Source organism: Macaca mulatta, chromosome 20 (genome assembly GCF_049350105.2).
Source record: "Macaca mulatta isolate MMU2019108-1 chromosome 20, T2T-MMU8v2.0, whole genome shotgun sequence".
Lineage (NCBI taxonomy): Eukaryota > Metazoa > Chordata > Mammalia > Primates > Cercopithecidae > Macaca > Macaca mulatta.
The window spans coordinates 78515094-78540951 of record NC_133425.1 but is presented as its reverse complement, the minus strand read 5'-3'; the positions used below and the strand labels follow the sequence as shown (position 1 = coordinate 78540951).

The 25858-nt window shown below is 41.4% G+C and overlaps 1 protein-coding gene and 1 long non-coding RNA gene across 13 annotated transcripts in view; one reads left to right on the top strand and one right to left on the bottom strand.

The window, feature by feature from the left end:
• Positions 1-25858, bottom strand: part of CDH13 (cadherin 13) — a 1167676-nt gene that overhangs the window by 623737 nt on the left and 518081 nt on the right.
• LOC144338263 (uncharacterized) overlaps positions 16713-25858 on the top strand; it is a 29780-nt gene continuing 20634 nt past the window's right edge. The window contains exon 1 of the long non-coding RNA XR_013412249.1: positions 16713-16899. This is a non-coding gene — a long non-coding RNA (uncharacterized LOC144338263). The remainder of the gene's footprint in view (positions 16900-25858) is intronic.

Below are 25858 nucleotides of genomic sequence, written 5' to 3'. Positions count from 1 at the left end.
GCACATGCCTACATCTCCCATACCTCTCATCTACATTGTTACCAGATAACATTACGGACTCTTGTACTTTCCATTTTACTCCATCAATAAGCATTTAAAATTTAGATATATTATAGGGATGGGTTCTTAGAAATACTTTTTGTAAGGGAATCTGTTCAGGATGTTCCAAAGCAGAATCTCTTGTTCCTCACTAAAATATCTTTGAAGAATTGTGTTCAAAATTCCAACAATTTTAAGTCCTAAGACTGACAGAAAGCTATCAGGAAAATCTCAGAGGCTGATGGAGGGGAATTGGGGGGAAAATGTATTGGTGAGCTTCTCATGCTTTGTCTCATGAAACAGAGTAGAATCTTTGACTAGAAAACTGGAAGCTTCTCCTCTGTGGTCGTCTTCCAGTTTGGGAATCCCGAGTCTCTATCAGTCAAGCAAACACTCCGAAGCATCCCGATCTCTCACCATCCCTGGCCTCATACGTCCAGAGTGTGACAGTAGCTTTGAGAAAACAAGTAGGGCGGGAGTCTGAGAAAATGATCATGTTTTTTCTTTCTTGAGGAAAAATCAAAGCAAAAACTAATTAAGGCAGTTTTGAAACCTGTGTGTATTTTAGAAGGGTTTATTGTCATATGTTAAGACACATTATAAAACTATGAGTGTTGGAACATCGTGGCATTTTTGCAAAATTTAATATATGAGATGGTCCCAAAGTAAACTGTTGTATGTATTAGAGCTTAATGTCACATGAAGGCTACGTGACAAAACCAGAAAAAGAATGGGTATTTAAAATAAAATAAAATAAAATAACATTTGGAAGGAAAACTAATTTGAAGGGTAAAATCTTGAAATGGGACTTTACATTAAACCATACATCAAAAGCAAGTTCTAGATGGACTGAAGAATCAAATGTGAATATGAAGCCGTAAAAACTTAGAAAAATACATGTAATGTGACTTTGATTTTGGAACAGGCCAAGATTGTTAATTGTATAAACAAGGGAACAAACATAAGGAAAAAAATAGTATTGTGTCTGACTAAAGATTTAAAAATTTAGTATTTCAAAACATCAGATCAAATTAATTCAAATAACAAGCTGGCATAAAAAAAGGCAACAAACATATGACAGGCAAGAGATTAATGTCCACAGTAAGCAGTGAGCCTTTACGAATCAATAGAGAAGCTATTAACACCCAAATAGGAAAAGGGAAGAGGGCTGGAACAGGCAGCTGCCTCACAAGACATGGAGGAAGAAAAAAATACCTTACCACTGTTTTTTAAATGGCAAAAAAAAAAAAAAAAAAAAAAAGCCACAGTACCTTATCATTTTCATCAATAAAAGTGACACATTTAAGAAAGTTTGGCTGGGTGTGGTGGCTCACGCCTTAATCCCGGCACTTTGGGAGGCCGAGGCAGGCAGATCATGAGGTCAAGACATTGAGACCATCCTGGCCAACATGGTGAAACTCTGTCTCTACTAAAAATACAAAAATTAGCTTGGTGTGGTGGCACAAGCCTGTAGTCCCAGCTACTCAGGAGGTTGAGGCAGGAGAATCGCTTGAACCCAGGAGGTGGAGGGTGAGGTGAGTCAAGATCCCGCCACTGCACTCCAGCCTGGTGACAGAGTGAGACTCCGTCTCAAAAAAAAAGAAACCTTAGCGCTTAATGCCGGCAAGCGTAAGGTAAACAAGGACTGTCACATATCATAGGTGGTCATAACCTATGTTATTTAGTGTTATTTCTTTGCAAAAAATTTTGACAATGATGTTTTAATTGTGGAAGGAATTTAGTTTTTCAATACAAATTTCAACTTCCAAGCATTGAGGATAAGAAATTAGATAACTGTGGACCCATGTCTGTGTACCTGAATGGTCCTCATAGAATTGTTTAAAGTAGTTAAAGACTGGTGGGAAACAGAATAACCAAAACTAGGGGAAAGTTTCAATAAATTGAGAGTCCATGAGATGTTTTCTTATGTGGACATTAAATATCATGGTTTGGAAGAACTTTATGAAGAGAACATTCCCAGAAAATAAAGCGTAATTTAAAAAAGCAGAATACAATTTGAACATATAGTTTAATCTTACATACGAATATACATGAATGAGTATAGATATAGATGTGAATATATATTTAATTATACTCACATGGATAGAAAAAAAAACAGAAGTAAAAACACCAATATGTAATCAGAAGCTATCTCTGAGTGGGAAATTACAAGCTCTTTTTATTTATTTATTTATTTTACTAACAATAGTGAGCATTAATTTTATAATCAGAATAAGTTAATTTGAAAATGAAATACTGGAGTCGGCATTTTGGAAAAGTTAGATAAAGTTGACTCTGTCATTTTGTATCCATTCATGAAATAGCTACTATTAGCATTTGGGCTAAGGAAGGCCAGAGGCATTTGGCGAACTGCTTCTGCTGGAAAGAAGGCTATAGGCATATATGTGTGTGTGTGTGTGTGTGTGTGTGTGTGTGTGTGTGTGTGTGTATATATATATTTTTTTTTTTTAAATGGATGGCATTGTCCATTGGATGGTACTTAACACCCAGTTAAGCTATTTGGGGTTTTCTTGTCCATTTATTTTAAAAAGAAGCACTACATTTATTTATTTATTTTATAATTTCAACTTTTGTTTTAGATTCACCGGGTACATGTGCAGGTTTGTTACCTGGGTATATTGTGTGATGCTGAGGTTTGAGTATGATTGGTCCTGTCACCTAGATAGCACAGTATCTAGTAGTTTTTCAACCCTTGTACCCCTCTTTCCCTCCCCACTCTCGTAGTCACCACTGTCTATTGTTGCCATCTTTATGTCCATGAGTATTCATTGTTTAGGTCCCACTTATAAGTGAGAACATGTGTTATTTGGTTTTCTGTTTGTGCATTAATTCACTTAAGATAATAGCCCCTAGCTGCATCCACGTTGCTGCAAAGCATGTGATTTTATTTTTTTTGTGTGGCTGCATGGTATTCCATGATACATATGTACCACATTTTCTTAAATCCAGTCCACCACTGATGGGCACCTAGGTTGATTCCGTGCCTTTGCTATTGTGTGTGGTCCAGTTGAGCTATTTGAAAATGAGAACCAGAAGGAGGGTGAATAATTTTAAAAACAGGATAATTAAAATAAAAAGCAATGACAAAATGAGATTTGGCTTAAATGGAGTTGATAGGAGAGCTTAGGGAAAGGAGAGAAAGGGGCTTGATAACGTGGAACATAGAAAGATTTGGCAAAACATCCACATGTACCCAGCTCAGTAATAAAACCAACATGGGAGCCCAGGCTACTCCAACTTGTAACGCCTTTTTTTTTTTTTTTCTGAGACAGAGTCTCACTCTGTTGTCCAGGCTGGCGTACAATGGCACAATCTCAGCTCACTGCAACTTCCGCTGCTTCCCAGGTTCAAGAGATTTTCCTGTGTCAGCCTACCAAGTAACTGGAATTACAGGTGTGCACCACCATGCCCAGCTAATTTTTGTATTTTTAGTAGAGACGGGGTTTCACCATGTTGGCTAGGCTGGTCTCGAACTCCTGACCTCAAATGATCCACCTGCCTCAGCCTCCCAAAGTTCTGGGATTAGAGGCGTGCGCCACCACGCCCGGCCCCCCCCCCCTTTTTTTTTTTTTTAAAATACTGCTACATTTCACTTACAGACAAGAATCTAAGACCAACTCAAAGTCTACAAAGTAAATAGCAGGGAAGTACCATTGCAAATATATTTGCCAATATTCATAAACCTTTGTGGGATTACTAAAACACTAGGAGAAATCTGCCATGTTTCCTTATATAGTATGTTTATTTTCATGTAACTTCCAACTTCTCAAAAAGGTAAAATGCAGCAAATAGAGGCATTTTCATATATAACATCCAATTGCTTCTCTCCTAGAATCTTAGGCAGCTAATTGTGAGGTGCAAGAGGCAAGCACTGTAATTTTTTGAAATATTTGGGAGATTTGCAACACTGCAAATATGTGTCCGTGAATGGCAGTAATACGTTTGTCCTTGCTTCACAGCAATGCTAAAAACATCTAATTCTGCAAAAGCTACATGATGCCCAATGGGCATTTTTTGAAAAATCTGAATTGGAAAATGGTACTTCATCAACACAAAGTTAAAAGTGAACTTCAAAAGACACAAGTTAGTGTAAACATGAGATGCTCTCTTATAACCACAGCTGAACATATATAAATATGGAAATGGGGTAGGTAAGAGCACAATCTGTATTCCCTCTGAACTGCTGTCCCAACCACATAAATTAATCAAATGGCATGTCAATGGAAGCTGGCTCAGAAAAGTCTGTGTTCCTCATATTTTCTTGAAGTTTAAATGTTTCTGAGATAATAAAAATCTGATATTGGAAGGAAAGGAGGGAGGAATCAAGAGGTTAATTGTCTGCAACCTTGGATGACTTTGGAGATGTGCTGAGTTTTACCCCTCTCTCATCTTAGCCCAATTACTCTTCCTGTCTGGGCTGAGAGGTCCTCAAAGCCCATTTCTGCTTAAGCTCCTTCTCCCCACTGCTCTGTGCTGCTTAAACACCATGTTAGAGGTTTACATAAAAATAGTCAGGTCTGGTATTTCATACCTCATTATACCACAGCAGCACTTGGTTATGCACTTACAGTATCAAGAATTGACTCCCTTAATGCCAGGGATCAGCTGCTGCAAAGTGATTTGCTGGATATCCTGTCTTGCCCAAACTACTGTTTAAAATCTGGTCACCAGCTACAAACTGTCAGCATCACTGCCCGCTGCTAATGGCAAAATGCTTTCTGACTGAGGATGTTTCCATCTTTCCACAAACAATGCACATCTCCACTTTCATTATTTCTACTTTCAAAAAATGGTCCTTAGAGCTAACTGCTCTTTTGCCTTGGATTTCCTGAGGCCCTCCAGCCTCTCTCACCACTGTTGTTTCCAGGCTACTCTTCTCTCTCCTGCGTCCTATAGGGCAATTGTGCTGAAGCCCTTCAGTTGTTCTTCTCTTTCCACCATTCCTCCAAGAAAAGGAGAATTAAGGTGACCTAGAGTCTCCATTTGCTAGTTCTGCCTTCTCTTCTGAATTCTAGGTCTCTAATTTCTATTTTGAGGTCAAACTGGCAGCACCCATGTGTACTTTTAAGCCATCTTGGAAACTAGCCCTACCTTCATCTTTTTTTTTTTTTTTTTTTTTTTTGAGACAGAGTCTTGCTCTGTCTCCCAGGCTGGAGTGCAGTGGCGCTATCTCGGCTCACTGCAAGCTCCACCTCCCGGGTTCACTCCATTCTCCTGCCTCAGCCTCCCAAGTAGCTGGGACTACAGGCGCCCGCCACCATGCCTGGCTAATTTTTTGTATTTTTTTTTTTTTTTTTTTTGGTAGAGATGGGGTTTCACCGTGTTGGCCAGGATCTACCTCCATCTTTTTAACTTATGCATATGTCACTGATATTTGCTTCTTATCCTTCCTCCCCTTCTTTGGTGAAATCACCAATTCCAGGTCTCATCACTCCTACCCTGTACCCCCTGCCCACTCCTCTCATTTGTGGCCATTACATCTTCCATAACCAACCGTCTTCCTCAGCACAGAACTTAGCACCCTGCTCTGCAGCCTGCTAGTCCCCTCCCTCAAATGCCCAGTGCCTTTCAGTAGATGCTAAAAGGTTTTGCATAATAAAAAGTGTGCTGTAGTCAAAAGCAAATTAGAAAGGAAGATTTAATCTCATAACTATCCTCTTGCTGCAACAAATCTTAGAATATCCGTCATCTATCATCTACTTCGCATTTTGAATCTTCAAGACAGGCAAGGGTGGGCATGGTTTTTGCCATCAGAATCCTTTTTGTATTGTGGAACATCTTGGCAGATCAGTTGTAGGGGTTTACTCTACTGAGATGTCCCCACTTGATGTTTGGAGGGACTTACTGGACTTGGCCATTTTCCCTTGAGCCTCTAGTCCTCCTTCTTTAGGGATTCCTAAATTCTTACAGGCCAACCCCGTAGCCTACATTTTACTTTTTTTTCTTTTCCTGCTTCTACTTATCTCCCACATACACTCTTTCTGTGATCAGAGCTTGGACTGGGCTGATGGCTCAGCGCTCAGGGCAGAGAGTGTGCTGACCAACTGCAAGGTTTTGCAGCCAGGCTGCCTGGATTTAGTCTCCAGTCCTGCTGTGGTTTTACCTGGGCATCCTGTGGCAAACAGTGAAACTCTCTGAGCATTAGTGTTTTTATCTGTAAGATAAGAATAATGTCCACTTTGTGAGGTCATGACGTTGGCTGGCATGCATATATATATATATACACACACACACACACACATATATACACACACACATATATATACATATATATATAGTGCTTAGTGCACTGTATTTAATAAATAGCATTGTTTTTTTTTTGGTAGTCTCTATTACTGGCAGGAGCTGTTATTGTAAATATCATCGGTAAAATGATGATTTTGTTTTTTGTTTTTTTTTTTGAGACAGAGTCTCACTCTTGTCGCCCAGCCTACAGTGCAATGCGCAATCTCAGCTCACTGCAACCTCAACCTTCCAGGTTCAAGAGATTCTCCTGCCTCAGCCTCCGGAGTATCTGGGATTATAGGCGCCCCTCCGACCATGCCCGGTTAATTTCTGTATTTTTAGTAGAGACGGGGTTTCACCATGTTGGCCGGGCTGGTTTTGAACTCCTGAACTCAGGAAATCTGTGGGGCCCCTAGACATGTCTGAAACAGAGTTGAAGGAATCAAAATCACCTGCTTAGACACTCTAGTTTTTCAATAAATGATGCTTCCTTCAAGAGTCAGAGGGACTTGGGTTGTGACCTAACTCCACCATGTGTGGTGTGTGGTGTGTGGTGTGTGGCCTCAGACCAGACATTTAATCTCTCCAACTGTCAGTGTTCACACTGGAAAATGAAGTTAATAATGGCTACTTCTACAGGTTTGCAGAGGATTACCTATGATAAGCATCTAAAGCACTAACCACTAAAGCTGGCACTTAAGCAACCTATGCTGTAGTGTTTGGTTAAGCACATGGGCTTTGGAGTCAGGCTGCTGGGTTTTCATTTTTTTCCTGATCAGTTACTAGCTGGGTAAAATACAGATAACAACTATGTCTTTTTTACAGTGTTGGCGTGATTATTAAATTAGATAACGTTGGCAAAATGCTTAGTCTAATGTTCGGCACAAGGTAAGGTTTTATTTTCATAATTCATAAATTTGATGATTGCAGTGATGATGGTGATGTTGACAGTGATCACGTTTTATTGGTTAGGATGGGTTAGGCTGTGGTGCAGAAATCAAACACTGAATAAAATAAAACAAAATCCCAGAGGCTTAACAAAACAAAGGTTTGTTTATCTCTTGCGCATGCTGTGAATTGAGAATGGTGGGTGGTGGCTTTCTGCTATATGTCAGCTCAAGAACCCAATCTGAAGAAGCCTCCACTACTTTGCAGCTGGCACTGTATCAAACACATCCATGGCACCAAGGAAAGAAAGAGAGTGGAGATGACACACTTCGGCTAGCACCAGTCATATGGTTCCCTCTGACTTCAAAGGCAATAGAAAATAGAGTCGGAAATTTCTGTGTGACCAGGAGGAACGCGGCTGGACATGGGTGAGTGCCAGTGGCTCTACTACAATGCTGATGGCAAAGACAACAAAACAAGGTGATGAGCGTCCAGCCTGGAGCACTACAACAGGAGGTTAGCAGTGGGTGGTTCATAATTATAGCCATTGTTATTTTTATTTTATGTTAACTGGGGTGCAGGTTTTGACCTCAAGATGGACATCCCAGTGGAAGAGATGGACTCTGAACCAATGCAGAGAACCTGTGTAGGGAACAAAGAGGTTTTCCTAAATAGGGGAGTGTATTAGTCCATTTTTTGCGCTACTGATAAAAGACATACTTGAGACTGGGCAATTTACAAAAGTAAAGGTTTATTGGACTTATAGTTCCACATGACTGGGGAAGCCTCACAATCATGGTGGAAGGTGAATGGCATGTCTCACATGGTGGCAGATAAGAGAAGAGAGCTTGTGGGGGGAAATTCTCATTTTTATATAACCATCGAATCTTGTGTGACTTACTCACTATCACAAGAACAGCATGGGAAAGACCTGCCCCAATGATTCAAGCACCTCCCACCAGGTTCCTCCTACAACACAAGGGAACTGTGGGAGTTACAATTCAAGATGTGATTTAAGTGGGGACACAGCCAAACTATATCAATGAGTGTGCTGGACTTGGGAGCAGTCCAACCTAGCTCTACAAGTTGGGGATTTAGGCCTCTCCACAGTCCCCAATCCAGCCATAAAACCATTTCTCCAAGGGTGGCCTAGAGACTGTCGCTATGGAAATCACCTGGGGAGTTTGCCACAAGTATAGATTTTGGACTAATCTCAGACCTACTGAATCAGAATCTGTGTGTATGTGTGTCAGAGGGTGGTGGTAATGTGGTAGGGTCTTCTTTATGCATTTTGACAAGCTCATTCAGTAACTTTTTAGGCAACCTGAAATTTGAGGACCACTTAAGCAGACACTTCCTGCCCTGATTCCCTTCTGACTTTCAGACTCAGGGTGCTCTTTCAACACCTTGATTTGTTCAACCTTTAAAACTTGGTAGGGAAACTGAGGCTTAGCACTAGAGAAAGATTCAGTTTTCAGCTCTATCATTCACTTGCTATGCATTCTTGGGTAAACCACTCAACAACTCTGAACTTCAGTGTAAATATCTGTAAAATATCTACAATAAAATGGTCTGGTATCTTGTTGGAAGGATTCAATGATACCATGTAATAAAGCATGATGATGCTTTCATCATCATGAAAGCATCTTTGTCATCGTGACAATGACAATGACAAGTTGCTAATGATGGTGATGATGACAATCGTGAAGAAAATTTTCTAGTCAGTGCCTGGTCCTCACATATGTAAAAGATGGAATGTGTGAATGTTTCTTATTATCTGTAAAATGGATTCCGGTATTTGGTTACATGAAGGGTTAAGGAAGCATCAGGCATGTAAATGTCACATCTGAGAAGCAGTTCATATTTAACCTATTTTCCTTTAATTCTTTATAAAATGGACCTAACTCCCAAACAAAAGGACTAGCTGACTTTACTTACTTCTGAATTAGAACCAAGAAAGTAGTGAGAGAAATTGGCATTGATAGGCAAAAAATGGATTCTTAAGTGCAGAAGAGAGTTACATTAATAATGGTCATTTGTTCTCTGGATCGATTGCTACCTCATTTTGAGTTGCAATGTTCCAGAATAACTGTGATGGGTTGTTTGACATAGCACCTCAGGCTTTTGAAATTCTTATCTTGGGCAGACTTTTAGAGTTGTTTTATGTTGTTGATTAAGGTAATTAGTTGGGAAGAGGTATATTAGGAGAGTGACAGAGATGGATGGGTAAGACAAGAATGTGGATGAGAAAGAGAACCATGGTGGATGACTCTTTAACGCTATAAATATGCAAACCCATGCAGAGTCAAGGCAGGGGAGGGAAATGCTGGTGGTTTGTCAAGACAAATGTTGGTGGTTGTGGATGAGTGGCAGACAATAAAAAAAGACACAATGCTTAATTTGCTTATTTAGTATTTGCGCTGTTTGAACTTTATCTGTTTCGATCTCAAAATAGCAGTAGTCATCTTTGATTACATTCTGACTCCTTAAAATGGACCCTCCCTATAATCAGTTAAAATACAATTAGAATTGCTCATTTAAAAGCAACAAAAATCTGACTGTTCAGAAAACGAATAGACCCTGATTTATTTATTTGATGCTTTCTTCAATATAGAAGCTCAATATTCAAATTCTGAATACTACATTGAACCTAGCCTCCCAAAGTGCTAGGATTACAGACATGATTCTCTGTCTTTGACTCAAATCCAGTACTTTATTGAGACACTAGTATATCTCCCTGGAAACTGGAGGTTTTAACTAATTGGTTCTGGAATGTATAGTGGTCCAATATAGCCTTAGAAAATCACGTGGAACAAATGACATCAAAAATTCAAAGCTTTCAGGAAGAGTTGCCAATCTCTTTCATGTATGATGTATAAGAACACCAAGAAAGCTGATGCTCAGTCTGGATGCAATAAGAAAGCCTCATTTTCATAGCAATGGCAGTGATCTCAAGATCTGTGACTATCTTGGGTTGCCCAATTTCTGCCCTAACAAGAAAGCTTCCAGCATTGTATCAAGTCCCAGTAACGGAAAAACGCGTACTGGAGGAATTAGACGTAAGATTCCAGACAAACATTTGTGTAGAAACTGTTTTTCTCACCTTATGTTTAAAAACATCTTCAACATCCTTTAAAAATGCAGGTTGCCATGGTTACAGTTGTTGTGCAGGCAGGAGGTTTCTGAGCATCTCTGAGCTCATCAGTTAATGCCAACAGATCAGAGATTTTTGAAAATTGATATTTATAAAATATCACCCCTCTTTTCTTTCCCTCTAGATCAGAAGTCATGTCACTGAAAGCAGCTGGAGAGGTTTGTAGGATTATTAGTGGTGGTTATCACTGTGGAACTGGCCTTTTGGAAGGTCACATAAGTGCCACACTGACCATATGCTAAATGTGCCCTTTGATCTACGTCCATACGTCATGGGTCAAATTCATTTCCTGACATTCACAAAAATGCAGAATTGCCATTCTGATAAAGCAAAGCTCTCACCCTTCATCTCCACTGCCATAGATCTGTCTCTATGACAACCACAGTCTTAATTGCTACCTGCTTGAAAACCATGTTAATCAAACTTATTTTTAAGACTTTTTTTTAGAGTAGTTTCAGGTTTCTAATAAAATTGAAAGTCAGATACAGAGATTTCTCATATACCTCCTGCCTCCACATGTAGCCTCTCTCATTGCCAACGTCCCCCACCAGAGTGGTACATTTATACAGTCATTGAACCTACATTGACACATCATTTTCACCCAAACATGTTTAAAATGTAGCTTTCCTACAGAATTCATAGTTTGAATCATGGCACATCTAAGATCATGTGCGAGGGTGCCTTATGTAACAATTTTTTTCTTTTTCTTTTTCTTTTTTGAGACATCACCCAGGCTGCAATGCAGTGGTGTGATATTGGTTCACTGCAACCTCTGCCTCCTGGGTTCAAATGATTCTTGTGCCTCAGTCTCCTGAGTAGCTGGGATTACAGGTGCATGCCACCATGCCTGGCTAGTTTTTTGTATTTTTAGTAGATACGGGTTTTCACCATGTTGGCCAGGCTGGTCTTGAACTCCTGGCCTCAAGTGATCCACCAGCCTCAGTCTACCAAAGTGATAGGATTGCAGACATGACCCACCGTGCCCAGCTGCATTATGTTAGAATTTAAAAACCAGGCCGGCTGGATGTGGTACAGTTTTATTGGCTTAACAGACTATGCTGTAAATGAACTGGTTAAACGGATGCCATGTATGTTCAAATGAGAAATTAAAGTTATATCCCTTTCAGTGACCACTGTGACTCAACAATGGAAATCTCTGTTTCTGATTTCTGCTAAGGCTCTTTTTTATGTGCCTGTGTTAACATCTGCTCAAAAATTCAGAGGAGAGGTTTAGGCATCAATGTTCACTTCTTGACCAGTTTAATTCACCAACAATCTAGTTATCTTTCTCATAGAGACTATAGCTCAGTGTTACAAAATAATAAACCCCACAAGATTGATCCCGTAATACCTATTAATTGTTTAGAAAATATTTTTGAAATATGGAAATGTGATTGACTAAAATAAAACTGTGGATTCAGCAACTTCACAAGAATGCAGGCTTTGTAATAATCTCTCTGGTCTTTCATTGGCTTTATTTTTAAAAGCTAGGAGTAAATTTAACTCAAGTAGAGTCACAGGAATTCACAGAGTTACTCAGAGATATAGAATCAGCAGACTGATGAATGGTCTTTTTTTTTTTTTCCCCAGGGTATTTTTAAAAGCCAGATTATTTTCAATCCTCTACTTTGGGCAAATGGGAACTTTTGCCAAGACAGAAAAAAATAGATAAGCTACAAGACATGGAAGGGAAGACAAAGAATCAAAATTGAAACATGTGAAGTTCAAGGTGTCTGACTATGTAGGAATGGTGAGTGAAAATAAATTTGGAAACCAAATGACAGGCAAAGGATGAAATTCAGATTTGTGAATTATTAATATATATGTAGTAATGAAGGCCCTGAGAATAAACAGTGTTATTTAGGAAAAGTGAGCAAAGTAAAGAAAGAAGACTGCTGAGAAGAAACCCCAAAAAAGCCCAGCATTCAACGACTCCAGGTCCCAAGGACCACCCTACTGCCCTTCCTGGCTACCGTGGGCCCAGTGCTGCTCCTGGGGCAAGAGCCAGAAGCCAGGCACACTGCTCAGTGACTCCAGCAAGCCTACGACCCAGCTGGGCACCTTCCTGGCCATGGAGCAGCTGCAGCAGCAGGCAGGGTCTGAGTGAACCGTGGATCTCTATGATGTGGCTCTACTGCAGTCCCAGGCCTGTGGCCTTATGACCCCAATGCTGGAGCAGTATATCTACCTCCACGACTTTCTGAACAGCGTGCCGGCAGATGGGCTGCTCTGAGCCAGCACTGGTCACTGTTCAGTGTCAGACCAGGAGAGGTCTGTGCCGTGCTGGACAGGGACAGCCAGCTCTGGGAAGTCCACGTGGGCCTGGGCTCCCTGGAAGGGCAGCCTCCACTGGGCCCTGTGCTGTGAAGGGGTAGAATTACCGAATAAAGACACGTGGTCAGGTGCGAAAAAGAAAAACAGGAAAAGAAATATGGACTCACTGCACAGCACAGTGCGGTGAGAAGAAACAACATTCAGAGAGGCAGCAGGGGTGGGGAGGGAGCAGGAAACAATCTTGTTGAAGCAGAAAGCAAAGAGTATGAAGAAAGAGAAACTTTTCTTTAAAAATAAGATGAGGCCGGGCGCGGTGGCTCAAGCCTGTAATCCCAGCACTTTGGGAGGCCGAGACGGGCGGATCATGAGGTCAGGAGATCGAGACCATCCTGGCTAATACGGTGAAACCCCGTCTCTACTAAAAAATACAAAAAACTAGCCGGGCGAAGTGGCGGGTGCCTGTAGTCCCAGCTACTCGGGAGCCTGAGGCAGGAGAATGGCGTGAACCCGAGAGGAGGAGCTTGCAGTGAGCTGAGATCCGGCCACTGCACTCCAGCCTGGGTGACAGAGCAAGACTCCGTCTCAAAAAAAAAAAAAAAAAAAAAAAAAATAAGATGAGAGGTGAAGGCGAGGGATTGCCTCTGACCTTGTTTTCCCCGGGGGACTGGGAGTACCTGGATTTGGGAAGGGACTTTTCTTGATCTTATCCCCAGAATTTACCTAGCTCAGTGCCTGGGACAGGGAACCCACTTCCTAAAAGTTTGACCCAAAGAAAATGAAACAATAAAAGGTATATGATACCTGGAATGAGTCCATGGCATGCATTGGTTGTGGACTGCTGGTCATCCTTTCTAGAACAATCTGAGGAAGGTTCGAGGACACATTTCTTTTTCCTTTCTTTTTTTTTTTTTTTTTTTTTTTGAGATGGAGTCTCGCTCTGTCACCCAGGCTGGAGTGCAGTGGCGTGATCTTGACTGACTACAACATCTTCCTCCCGGGTTTAAGCTACTCTCCTGCCTCTGCCTCCTGAGTAGCTGAGACTACAGGCATGTACCACCATGCCCAGCTAATTTTTTTTTTTTTTTTTTTTTGTATTTCTAGTAGAGACAGAGTTTCACTGTGTTAGCCAGGATGGTCGCGATCTGCCCACCTTGGCCTCCTAAAGTGCTGAGATTACAGGTGTGAGCCATTGCGCCCGGCCGGATACATTTCTTTACTGCTTAGGCAACGTGGTATTTTCCTGCTACGTCCTTTTGCGTTTCCATAAAAAGAAAGCTCTAGTTCCCTTAAATGATGTGACACAGTTTTCACAATCAACTGCATTTAGACTTTAAAATGCAATTAAAATATAACTATAATGTAAATTGGGTTAGCCTGAAGATGTTTCCAAAATCTCTCTGCCTCATCCAATTGACCAAGATGAGAACTGATCCCAGATGACAGCATCTGTAATCTCTTAGAGCCACCCATTCCCTGCCCAAAGGGTAGGCACATGGTTTACTACCTGGCTCCTGTTCCTTGAAGGAGAACAACCAAATGATAGCAGGGGTTTTTTATCTGTAGTCATCTCACTGGTTGATTTGAATCCCAATACCGTTAATTAGATGGACTGTGTGGCAATTAGCTATTAAAAAGTAATTTAAATAAGAATCAAAATTAATCTAAAAAGTCAATTCTGTGACAATCGATGGAACCAGGATCAGATAATAAGAATCCTGACTGAGAACAGCATTTTGAAACTACAGTGGCCTGACGTCACTGGAGTTCTGGCATCTACTGCCCTTGATTTGGAAAACATGATAAGAAAAAGAAAAGGAGAATTCCATCTTATTAACTATGACACCCTTGTTCGAATTTTAGAAAATTGCTCCTTTGAAGAGCGCTGTGGGGAAAAAAAGCAGACCTTATTTTTGTCTTCAGTGTCAGAAGGAGTGCCTCTGCTGCCTTCTGGATCAGAGAGATGAGCCTATCTACCTGATGGCATGCCTCTGAATTAGTATAAATATATTATGGCCATAAAAACATCTGTGCTGAATGAATAAGGAATAAAGGAGCATAGGATTTATGGAAGGAGACTGGGGGAGGCTCCTTCAGCAAAAACGAATGCTGTCAAAGCCTCGTTTCATGTCATCAAGGCACAGAAGTCAAGCCCTGGCAGCAGGTGAGTAAAACTTGATGTAGTCCTATTAGGGGCTTGTTAGCTGCCCATGTTGCCTTTTATCTGGAGGCTTTGAAAACATAAACCTTTGTGCAACAACCACAACAAAATCAATTTTCTCCAACTTAAAAGAGCACCCTTCATCAGCTTGGACACACAGGCAATCACTCCCCTAAAGGAAATGCTTTGTACCTTAAGAGTACATGTCGCCTTTGTAGATGGGGTGTGTATCTTAGAGGGCCACGGATATGGCACAATGCTAGGATTAGACTCTTGAAAGGAAAATGCTTTGCTTGTACTGGTTAGAGATGCATGTATGATGGAACTATGGAGTGAATCATCATCAGACAGACTCCATTAATACCCAGGCTTTTAAAGAACCAGTGGCGCTTAACAAAGAGAGATGAAAAGACGTTGCCATGTTGATGTGAGCTGATGCATTATGGTGTGTACTGATTCAACTCAAGGAGTTTGGTTATTCTTTAATTTATAACCACGCTATGTTCAAAGCACAAACAGAGCCACTTTGTACTGAAGAAGCTTTAGTATTGGGGTTCCCCTAGCCTGGAGTGCTCACTGCTCCCAGCTAATTCCTCCCCAGCCTTCAGACCCACACCAGATGCTCTTCTTCATAGCTGTAGCCCCCAGTCTCAACCTTGGCTGCATGTGGACTCACCTGGGGAACTCTAAGCCATGCTGATGACCAGGTCCACCCCAGAGATTCCAGGGTCACTGGCAATGGGGGTGCATCTGGGGTGTGTCTTGCGCATTGTCGCTTTCGGAAGCTCACATGATTCTGAAATGCAGCCAAAGTTTGAGAACTGTTTGTGGCATTGTGTGTTTACCTGATGTACTGCCTAGACTTGACCACACTGTATTTATATCATCTGTGTGCATTTTAGTCTTCCTCACTCCTTTGAGGTCTCTTGATCCCTGTCCTCATCTCACCCCCATCCCTGCTTTCTATCTCTTCCATATCTAGCGTAGGACAGGGTACACAATAGGCCCCCAATGCATCCATTTTAAAGTTTTTAAGTTGTAAGGACTAGAGTTGCCTACCGTACAGATCTAACTTGTTTGACTTTAGCTATATGCACTGTTGAGGGAAAAGAGCAGGAGGAGAGCTGGAGGGAGAGTCACCCAGAGAGAGGACAACAGACCAAAAGATGGACCAAGAAAGGCAGAGATCCTTTATTTTCCCCATTGTCCTTTGCCCCTTTCAAATCAGACCTTGGCCTTCACTGCCCCAGAGAAACAAAAGACATTAATTCTTGGCCTTTCAACCTCCAAAGGCACAGGTCCAGACAATTTAAGGGCCATTTAACGGACTTTCAAGGATAATTTTGACACCATGCAATTTTTGCTTTACAATGCTGACTCTAGAACATGACTCTTCTACCTCCATCCAGGCCTGCACTTGAAATGTCTCTCCCCTCTGTCCTTTCCTTATATAATCTGTTGCTGTCCAGTATTTCTCAGGGAAGACCTACTTGTCTTTGCCAAATTTGGTTGCTTTCAAAGCTTGCTCCTTGAAATTAGCATTCTCTAACAGTAAATGAAATATATTTGACGGTTCCCACATAAGTGGTTTTTTCCTTCCAATATAACTTAATGTCTGAATATCTTATTTTCCAAATGAGAATTAAATAATGAAATAATTGACTTAGTTTTATTTTTCAGAGGAGATTTTTTTTCCTAAACCATAAAATTTTAATTGGCCGACTTTATATCTGTACATGTAGTTCAAAATTTCAAGAATCGCTTTCAATATGAGAGCTTTAAAGATTTTTGCTATAGAAAAACCAATTGAAATAACATCATTTAACATTTACTTGCAGGCAGGTGTTACAGAAAATATAGAACACACCTGGGGCCAAAAATCTTCATCTTTTAAAGGCAAATGATACATAGTTTAATGTTAGTTCTTTGCTGGCAGGAACTGTATCTAATTAATTTTTTTTTTTCATCCTGGCATGGTACTTGAGAGTTGGTTAGTCAATGTTTTATCAGTCAGCTTAGGCTACATTCTGCTGCAGTAACACTATAGCCTTCTTACCTTAGTGAATAACACTAGCAAAAGATACATTTTTTTCTTTTTCTCAGATGGAGTCTTGCTCTGTCACCAAGTTGGAGTGCAGTGGTGGGATCTTGGCTCACTGCAACCTTCCCCTCCTGGATTCAAGCAATTCTCCTGCCTCAGCCTCTGGAGTAACTGGGACTACAGGTGTGTGTCACCAAACCCCGCTAATTTTTTTTTTTTTTTTTTTGTATATTTAGTAGAGACAGGGTTTCACCATGTTGGCCTAGATGGTCTTGATCTCCTGACCTTGTGATCCCCCAGCCTCAGACTCCCAAAGTGCTGGGATTACAGGCGTGAGCCACTGCACTTGGCCAAAAGAAACATTTTTTTTTTTTTGAGATGGAGTCTCGCTCTGTCGCCCAGGCTGGAGTGCAATGGCACAATCTTGGCCCACTGCAAGTTCTGTCTCCCAGGTTCACGCCATTCTCCTGCCTCAGCCTCCCCAGCAGCTGGTACCACAGACACCTGCCACCACGCCTGGCTAATTTTTTTGTATTTTCAGTAGAGATGGGGTTTCACCATGTTAACCAGGATGGTCTTGATCTCCTGACCTCATGATCTGCCCTCCTCAGCCTCCCAAAGTGCTGGGATCACAAGTGTGAGCTACTGCCACCAGTCGGCAAGAAACATTTTTATCTCATGTGACAGGTTCATTACGGTTCAGTTTCAACTCTGTTTCAGGCTAAAGAAGCAGCTCTCCCTTAGGGTAAGCTGGTGTCATGGCAAACGACGAAGGTGGCGGAACCATAGCATGGTCTTTAAAGCTCCGATTTCTCAATGGAACATGTGACTATGACTCACACGCCACAGGCTGAAGCAAGTCACACGGTCAAGCCCGACATCAACAGGACAGGGCTCTCTGAAGAGCGGCCAGGCAGAAAGAAGGAATACGTATTTTTGAACGACACCATTGTTTACAGTCTTAGTTGAGTGAACAAGCTTCCTTTGTTGCACTGAACTTCATTCTTCCCTACTCTTGCCCATGTCTCACCCCTTGAATTGCTCTTAATTTCTAAATATAAAATAACTATAATGGCCATTGTATTAGTTTCCCAGGCCTACCACAAAAAACTAAAATGCCACAAAGTGAGTGGCTTAAACAGACACTTCTTGCCTCATGGTTTTGGAAGTCAGAAGTCTGAGATCAAGGTGATGGCAAGGTTGGTTCCTTCTGAGCCTCCGAGGGAGAATCTGTTGTATGTTGGTCTTATAGGACTGAAACCGCCTTTGCAAAATCATGACTGAGACAGTGAAAACGGTCCAACCTAAGTGACTCCATCTTGCCTCTAACCTGCAAACTGTCCCTGTTCATTCCCGGGCATAGGCTGAACTAACTTTGGGAGGAACTTAGTTTATAGTTTAAAACAAAGGCAATAACAACCTTTTCCCAAAACAAACCTCCTTCTTGCCTGGGGATTAGATTACTAACATTAGCCACTAGATTAGAAATTATGGTTTAGGAGTCATGTAGCTGGAGGCTGTAAGATACTAACGCTCCCTAAACTGCTCCTAAGATCAGTGTTTGAGGTGGTGTGCAGACCCTGCATTTGATGGATCAGTTGGCCCCACCCAGATAGAGACACTGGCCCATCTGATCTTATGACCCCCAACTCAGGAACTGATTCAGCTCAAGAACATGACACCCCATGATTTCATCTCCGACCCAACCAATCAGCACGCCCTGACTCACTGTCCCTCCCCTCCCGCCAAATTATCTTTAAAAACTCTGATCCTGGCAGGGCAAAGTGGCTCACGCCTGTAATCCCAGCACTTTGGGAGGCCGAGGTGGGCAGATCATGAGGTCAGGAGATCGAGACCATCTTGGCTAACACGGTGAAATCCCATCTCTACTAAAAAAATACAAAAAATTAGGCGGGCATGGTGGCGGGTGCCTGTAGGCCCAGCTACTTGGGAGGCTGAGGCAGGAGAATGGCGTGAACCCCGGAGGCAGAGCTTGCAGTGAGCCGAGATTGCACCACTGCACTCCAGCCTGGTGACAGAGCAAGACTCCATCTCAAAAACAAAACAAAACAAAACAAAAACAAAAACAAAAACTCTGATCCCAAATGCACAGGGGAGTTGATTTGAATAATAATAAAACTCCAGTCTCCTGCACAGCTGGCTCTGCATGCATTACTCTTTCCCTATCTCAATTCCCCTGTCTTGAGAAGCCAACTCTGTGTAGGCAGCCGTAAGGTGAACCCACTAAGCAGTTACAGCTTTTGGTGGTTACTGTCGATTCTTGGCATTCCATGCTTTGTAGATGCATCATCCCAATCTCTGCTTTCCTGCTCACGTAGTGTTCTCTCTCTGTGGGAGTGTGTGTGTCCACATTTTTTCTTTCTCTAAGGACACCAGTCATACTGGATTAGAGGCCCAATCTACATCATTCAGTATAACCCCATCTTGATTATATCTGCAACAACCCTGCTTCCAAGGAAAGCCATATTCTGAGGGACCAGAGATTAGGACTTCCACACATGGATTTTGGGGGACGCAATTCAAACCGGAACAACCACATATCGTGTTTGTCCAAAACAGTCCTGCTTTTGCCTATAGTCCTGGTGATATAATTGCTAAGGTTTCCTCTTTTACTGTGAGACCAGCCCCAGATTAGATGACCAATTAAATGGCTGCCTTAAAAATAAAACATGGCCATTATGAAGAAGTCAAATAAATATAGAAATACTTTAAGTAGAAAAAAAATGTAAAGGAATTACTTTTAAGTACCAGTCCATTTTAAATCCTACTGTCAACATTTTGGTGAATACACACGATTTTTAAATAAAACTAGAACAATGCTATAATATTGTTTTATAACCTATATTTTCCCTTAAAAATATATTTGTGCATTTTTCTATATGTTTAAAAAATTATTTGAGAACATGATTTTTAATGACTGCATAATAGTCTATCACATCCACCTTATTATTTAATTAATGACTCCCTTATTGTGATCATTTAGGTGGTTTTCAAGAGAGCACTAGTTCAGAGCCATTTTGGCATGTAAGACAGCAAACAGCAATTTTAGAAAGACATGGTGAGAATTTGCCAGTTTTGAGTACGTATTTCACAGCAATTTAATCACAAATGGTATTTCTCATGTACAGAGACTTAAAGCTCTTTTTTTTCCCTCTAATTTTCCTTAGGAAGGACAGGATTTTCAAAAGTCAAAGGTTATAGACTAAACCCTAAATCTTCTTCTTCTTCTTTTTTTTTTATCTTGCAAAAAGCTACTTAGTGATTTTCTTTCTTTCTTTCTTTCGTTTTTGACAAAGTTTTGCTCTTGTTGCCCAGGCTACACTGCAATGACGCCATCTCGGCTCACTGCAACCTCACCTCCCAGGTTCAAGTGATTCTCCTGCCTTAGCCTCCCGAGTAGCTGGGATTACAGGCATGCGCCACCATGCCCGGCTAAATTTGTACTTTTAGTAGAGACAGTTTCACCATGTTGGTCAGGCTGGTTGTGAACTCCTGACCTCAGGTGATCCGCTTGCCTCTGCCTCCGAACGTGCTGGGATTACAGGCATGAGCCACTGCGCCTGGCCTATCACTGCACCTGGCTTACTGACTTTATTTCTAATAGACTAAGTAGTTGGGCTTTTATTTTTTTTTAAAGCTATCCTTGAAAAATAAGTGACTGATTCTTTGCAACATATCAACACCTCTTAGCAAATAGTCTTTAGAACTTCTTGTCCAAATCCACCTCCTTTTAGGGGTTGGGTTATTCTGGGTTTGTTATTAACTGGGTTAGAATAACTAGTTTCCAGGTTTAGCCAATGATGGCTATCTTCCCACGGGTACACCTCACAGGGGCATATTCCCTGCTGGAGGGAGCAGTGACTGGCTGAGTTGGTTGCAAACGATGGGAAGAGGGGCACAGAGAGGACAGAAGCAGCAGCACAAAGATGTTGATTCATTAGGTGTGAGGTCCAGTCTAGAAATCTCCATTAAAGCATGCCAGCAAATTCTAATGCAGTTAGTGTCGCACACGTTTGTCATGAAGCATATTGTATCTCCACTGTACAATTATGTGTCTGTCTCTCTGATGGGCCTTCGAGTTTCCTACAGGGATATTCCGTGCCTTGCTCATCTTTCTAAGCATCTGGAATGAAGTAGTACCTGATTAGTATCTGGGCAAGGGCAACTAAGGGTAGTAAGGTTGAGTGGTATGGGAATAGGATTGATTTCACCTTATTTCAAGCAAAATATACACATGTACTATATGCTTGTCACCATGTTTGGCATAAAGATGAACAATACATGATCACAATGCATTGGGAATGTCAAAAAAAAAAAAAGATGGGATATATAATCTTCAGGGACAGAGGCAGATAATAAAGACTGCTATACACATCTAAGTACTACAGTGACAGAATGTATGATATAATGGAAATGGTTAAGGGGAAGGGCCAGTCATGCAGGTTGTTCACTGCACAAAACACTTGGGAAGAGAAGGTTGAAATCCAGCCCAAGCTTTCCTCATCAAGCATCTGTCCTGTTTTGGAAATTTGTCTTACAGAAATGGGAACTTTTGTCTAATTGCTAAGAGTTGCTTACTATATAAGCATATAGTAAGTAAGATTTTTTTTAAAAAGTAGAGTAAGTAAGATAAAAGAAGCTCTATAAGGACAGATATCTGAACAGGACTTGGAGACAGCTTCCCAGAGGAAGTAATTTCTAAGCTGAGACCTGGATCAACAAGACACAGGCAGGTGCAAATCAGTCATATGTATCAGTCAGTATTTGAGTGTGGAGTTGAAGGTGAAAATGATGTCAGTAGAGAAGCAAAGGATCTTATGGGGAGCAGCATAAGAAAACACCAGAATTTGAGATGTGCAGAAGCATGTATTGAGGACAGAGATAATGATAGCAAGGGAGAGAAAAGTGGGTAGGCATAGGTAGATATAGACATAGATTAGGCATAGGCATAGACGTGAGACAGAGAGAGAGAGAATTAGGGATGTAATTATTATTACTTTTCTTCTGTTTGCTTAAGTGACTTACAATTTTAGAAGATTGCTGTCATTGCTATATGGAGATTGGATTGGAGGGTGCAAGCATCAACATAAGGGGACTGATTTGAAAGTTACAAAGTCCAGCAAGAGAAGATGGTGGCTTGACTCAGGGTGAAGTAAACAGAGGTGAAGCTCACAAACCTCTCTTATCTCACCTTCATCTACAGAGGCAAAAAGCAGTCTTACAGGTGAATGTGGAAGAGGTTTGGGAAAGGGAAGCAAACGCATCAAGTGGAGGGAGCAGTCTTTGAAATAAGAAGATACAATCTCACGTCGCTGCTTGTAATCAGTGGAGTGCTGCTAACTGTTTAACAGTCAATTCTCTGGGAAGAAGAACAAATGACCTGATTTGTTATATTTGTTTGTTTCTGTGGTGTAAGTATTCCCATCATTGCATACTTCAAGCTACCAACAAGACATCGCTGAATACAGAGTTTGAAAGAGATATGTACCGCTGGTGCAAGGTGCCATGAGCCAGCCCCAGCAACCCACTGCTTCCAATGCTTTGATGTCTCTAGGATGTCATGAAGAGCTTTTGAGAAATTGCTATTGATGATAGGGCTTTTAGAAACCAGCGTATAACTTCCTTTCTTCATTATTCCCACTGTTTTGAATGTTTAGTGATATACACAAAAATATTATCATAATTTCAGTAGACAAAGAATACGATATGGGGGTATCCTACCTAACATGTACCTAGCACATAACAGGTTTCCATGAATTACCTGTGGAATTGAATTGAATTCTACCATATCCCCTCTCAGTTCCTGCTCATTTGAATCTCTAGTTTTCTCATGGTTTGGATCCTATCATGGACCCAATGAATAAATAATATTAAATACTTCAGTTTAAAGTTAATATCTCCTCATGAGATGTCATTGCCGTGTCTTTCTCATTATAAGCTTCCTTATGCTTCCTGATCAAATGAGTACAAATGTGTATTCTCTGCTTTGTTTAATGGAATAGCCTTAGAGCAGGGAGACAGTCTCACCACCTTGGTTTCCACCTCTGAGGTCATTAGCATGATTTATTATGAAGCTACAGGAAATTAGTTGCTGAATATTTCAATACAGAGAAGAAATAATGTAATTCCATCGTTACCATAGAACTACTGTATCTTGGAGTAACGTGTAGCCATAGTAACAAGATAACAACATATTTCTTAAATGTTTCACTATGATTCTACACTTCATGCACATTCAAGTACAGTCAATTCTTGTTATTTATAATTGAATTAATTTTCTGATACATTTGGGGTCTACTCTTAAACAGTGGTTTTCAATTACCTTAATTTAAGATGATGAGTGTAATAAGATTTTATTTAGGCTACTATTGTTAGAATGAGGATAGAATTCCTTTTTTTGTATAAAAAGGAGCTGAAAGGGGTCTTTAAAAATGAGTAAATATTTTTGAACGAGCTAAATAGTGTCTTTGAGGATAAATATTAGGAGTATAAGGATAAATCTGTCTCTGCATCTTCAAAAGTGCCATTCATACTTGCCCACTAAAACTCCTACGTACAAAGATATTAACTGTATTAGATATCATAATAATAACAATAACACCATACTGCAATAGTTAATATGGTGTGAGAGTTTACCATGTGCTGGAATACTCTCAAAGATTTCTTATTCAATCCTCTGGAAAAATCTTATGAGGCAGACACTATTATTACCTCCACTGTGCGGGTGCAGAAAACGAGACACAGGGGCATTACATACCTTGACCAAGGTCATCTGGCTGGTGAGTGGCAGGGCTGGGATTTGAACCCTTGCAGTCTGACTCCACAGACATGATTTTACCCACTTCTCCTACTGCCCTCTTAGTTCTCCCAGCAAATCACGGAGGGATAAGCTTACATGGTGCCATACATATTGTCTCAGCCCTTGTGCCTATCGTTGTCTCTCTGGCCCCTGAAACAGCAATGCCTCAGGCTGGGCACAGTGGCTCACAGCTGTAATCCCAGCACTTTGGAAGGCCAAGGCTGGCAGATCACTTGAGGTCAGGAGTTCAGGATCAGCCTGGCCAACATGGTGAAACCCAGTGTCTACTAAAAATACAAAAATTAGTTGGGCGTGGTGGCACACGCCTGTAATCCCAGCTACTCAGGAGGCTGAGACAGGAGAAGCAATCGCTTGAACGTGGAAGGCAGAAGTTGCATTAAGCCATCATTGTACCGCTGCACTCCAGCCTGGGCAACAGAGCGAGACTCCATCTCAAAACCAAAAACAGTAATGCCTCAATGAGCCACCACAGCCTGTTGGCTCCTGACCTTCATGCTAATTCCACTGAATTTGTAGTTACAGCTTCTGTTGGTGTCAGGGTGCTATGCTCATAGCCAGAGACCAAGATGAATGAGGTGAGGTCTTTGCTCCCTGTGACCTCAGAGACCAGTAGGAAGAAGATATTCAGGTGGAGAAACAAAAGCCCTCTAGGGGAATGTGCAGCACCTAGGGGTGGAGTGTAAGAGGGTTGGGAATGCAAAGGAATGAGTTGTCCCTTTTCCATGAGGAAGTCAAGAAAAGCCCCCTCTGACTCTGGAATTGTCCCGAAGAAAAAGGACTTCAAGTAAGGCAAATGTTCATGATGGATGTCGGGAGAATCACAAATAACACAGGATGGCAGTGATAAGATAGTTGTGGAAGGAGGAGGTGGCAGGGGCTGTGGCTGCAGGATAAGGAGCTAGTTCAGAAATGACTTGAAGGTCACACAGAGAAGCTTGGAATTTAAGTCATAGGGAGCCCTGAGGAATGTTGAGATTTACTTTTTTTTAAAGTCACAGACAGGAGTTGCAAGGATGCAGGCAGGAAGTAGAGGCAAAGGGGCACAGTTAGAAGAGGACTGCAAGAATCTAAGCAAAGTCAGGCCTCACACAGACCTTCAGAGGAAAGAGTGGAGGGAAACAGGTGGATGTGGAAAACAGAAGACGGAACAATCCAACTTTAACATGTGGTTGACTACAGTGGGTGATGTCTGACCATCACCCTCAGTTTCTGTAGCATCTGACCTCTCCACACATCTCAAAAATCATCTTACACTATGCTGTCTCTCCATCTTTGGAGTTCAGCCTCCATGGCCTTTTTTTTTTTTTTTAGATAGAGTCTCACTCTGTTGCCTAGGCTGGAGTACAGTGATGTAATCTTATCTTTCTGTAGCCTCCACCTCTCGAATTCAAGCAATTATCCTGCCTTAGCCTACAGAGTAGCTGGGATTACAAGTGTGTGCCACTACACCAGGCCAATTTTTGTATTTTTAGTAGAGACAGGGTTTCACCATGTTGACCAGGCTAATCTCAAACTCCTGACCTCAAGTGATCTGTCTGCCTTGGCCTCCCAAAGTGCTGGAATTACAGGTGTGAGCCACCACACTTGGCCCCCTCCATGGCTTTTTTTAAAAGAATACTTAGAATATACCATTTTTTTGAAATATCTATGGCCTATTTTCTCCTTTGATAACCGAACTCCAATTGTGTTTAAACTATCAGTATTTCCAACTAAATCTTACTTTTCCAGCTCCTGCTGCAGTTAGGGATGCCTGTGGAATAGGATTCCAGTTAATGTGACATACACAGATACCTGCTCAAAGTTTCTGGAAAACGTTTTGCTTTCTTGAAATAGAACAAACCAAAATGGACATATATAGTTAGCTTAAAACTTTCCCCTTACTCCTGCCCTAGCCTTAGATAGGATGGCCTGAGCTGCTGCAGCCAGCTTGCAACCATAAGAGAAGACCAAACAAATTGCAGAGATGCTGCACTGGTAAACTTTTGCCTACTTTTAGGTTTCTTGCTATGTGAGATAGGCAAACCCCCACATGGCATAAGCCAAGGTGATGGAGTTATCTAGACACATATGTCTAGATAACTATGTCTAGATAGTAGTCTTCAACTACCAGGGCCTCCACAGTTGCTGTCCCTCCACCTGAAATGTCCTTCCTCCCTCCCTCCCTCCCTCCCTCCCTCCCTTCCTTCCTTCTTTCCTTCCTTCCTTCCTTCCTTCCTT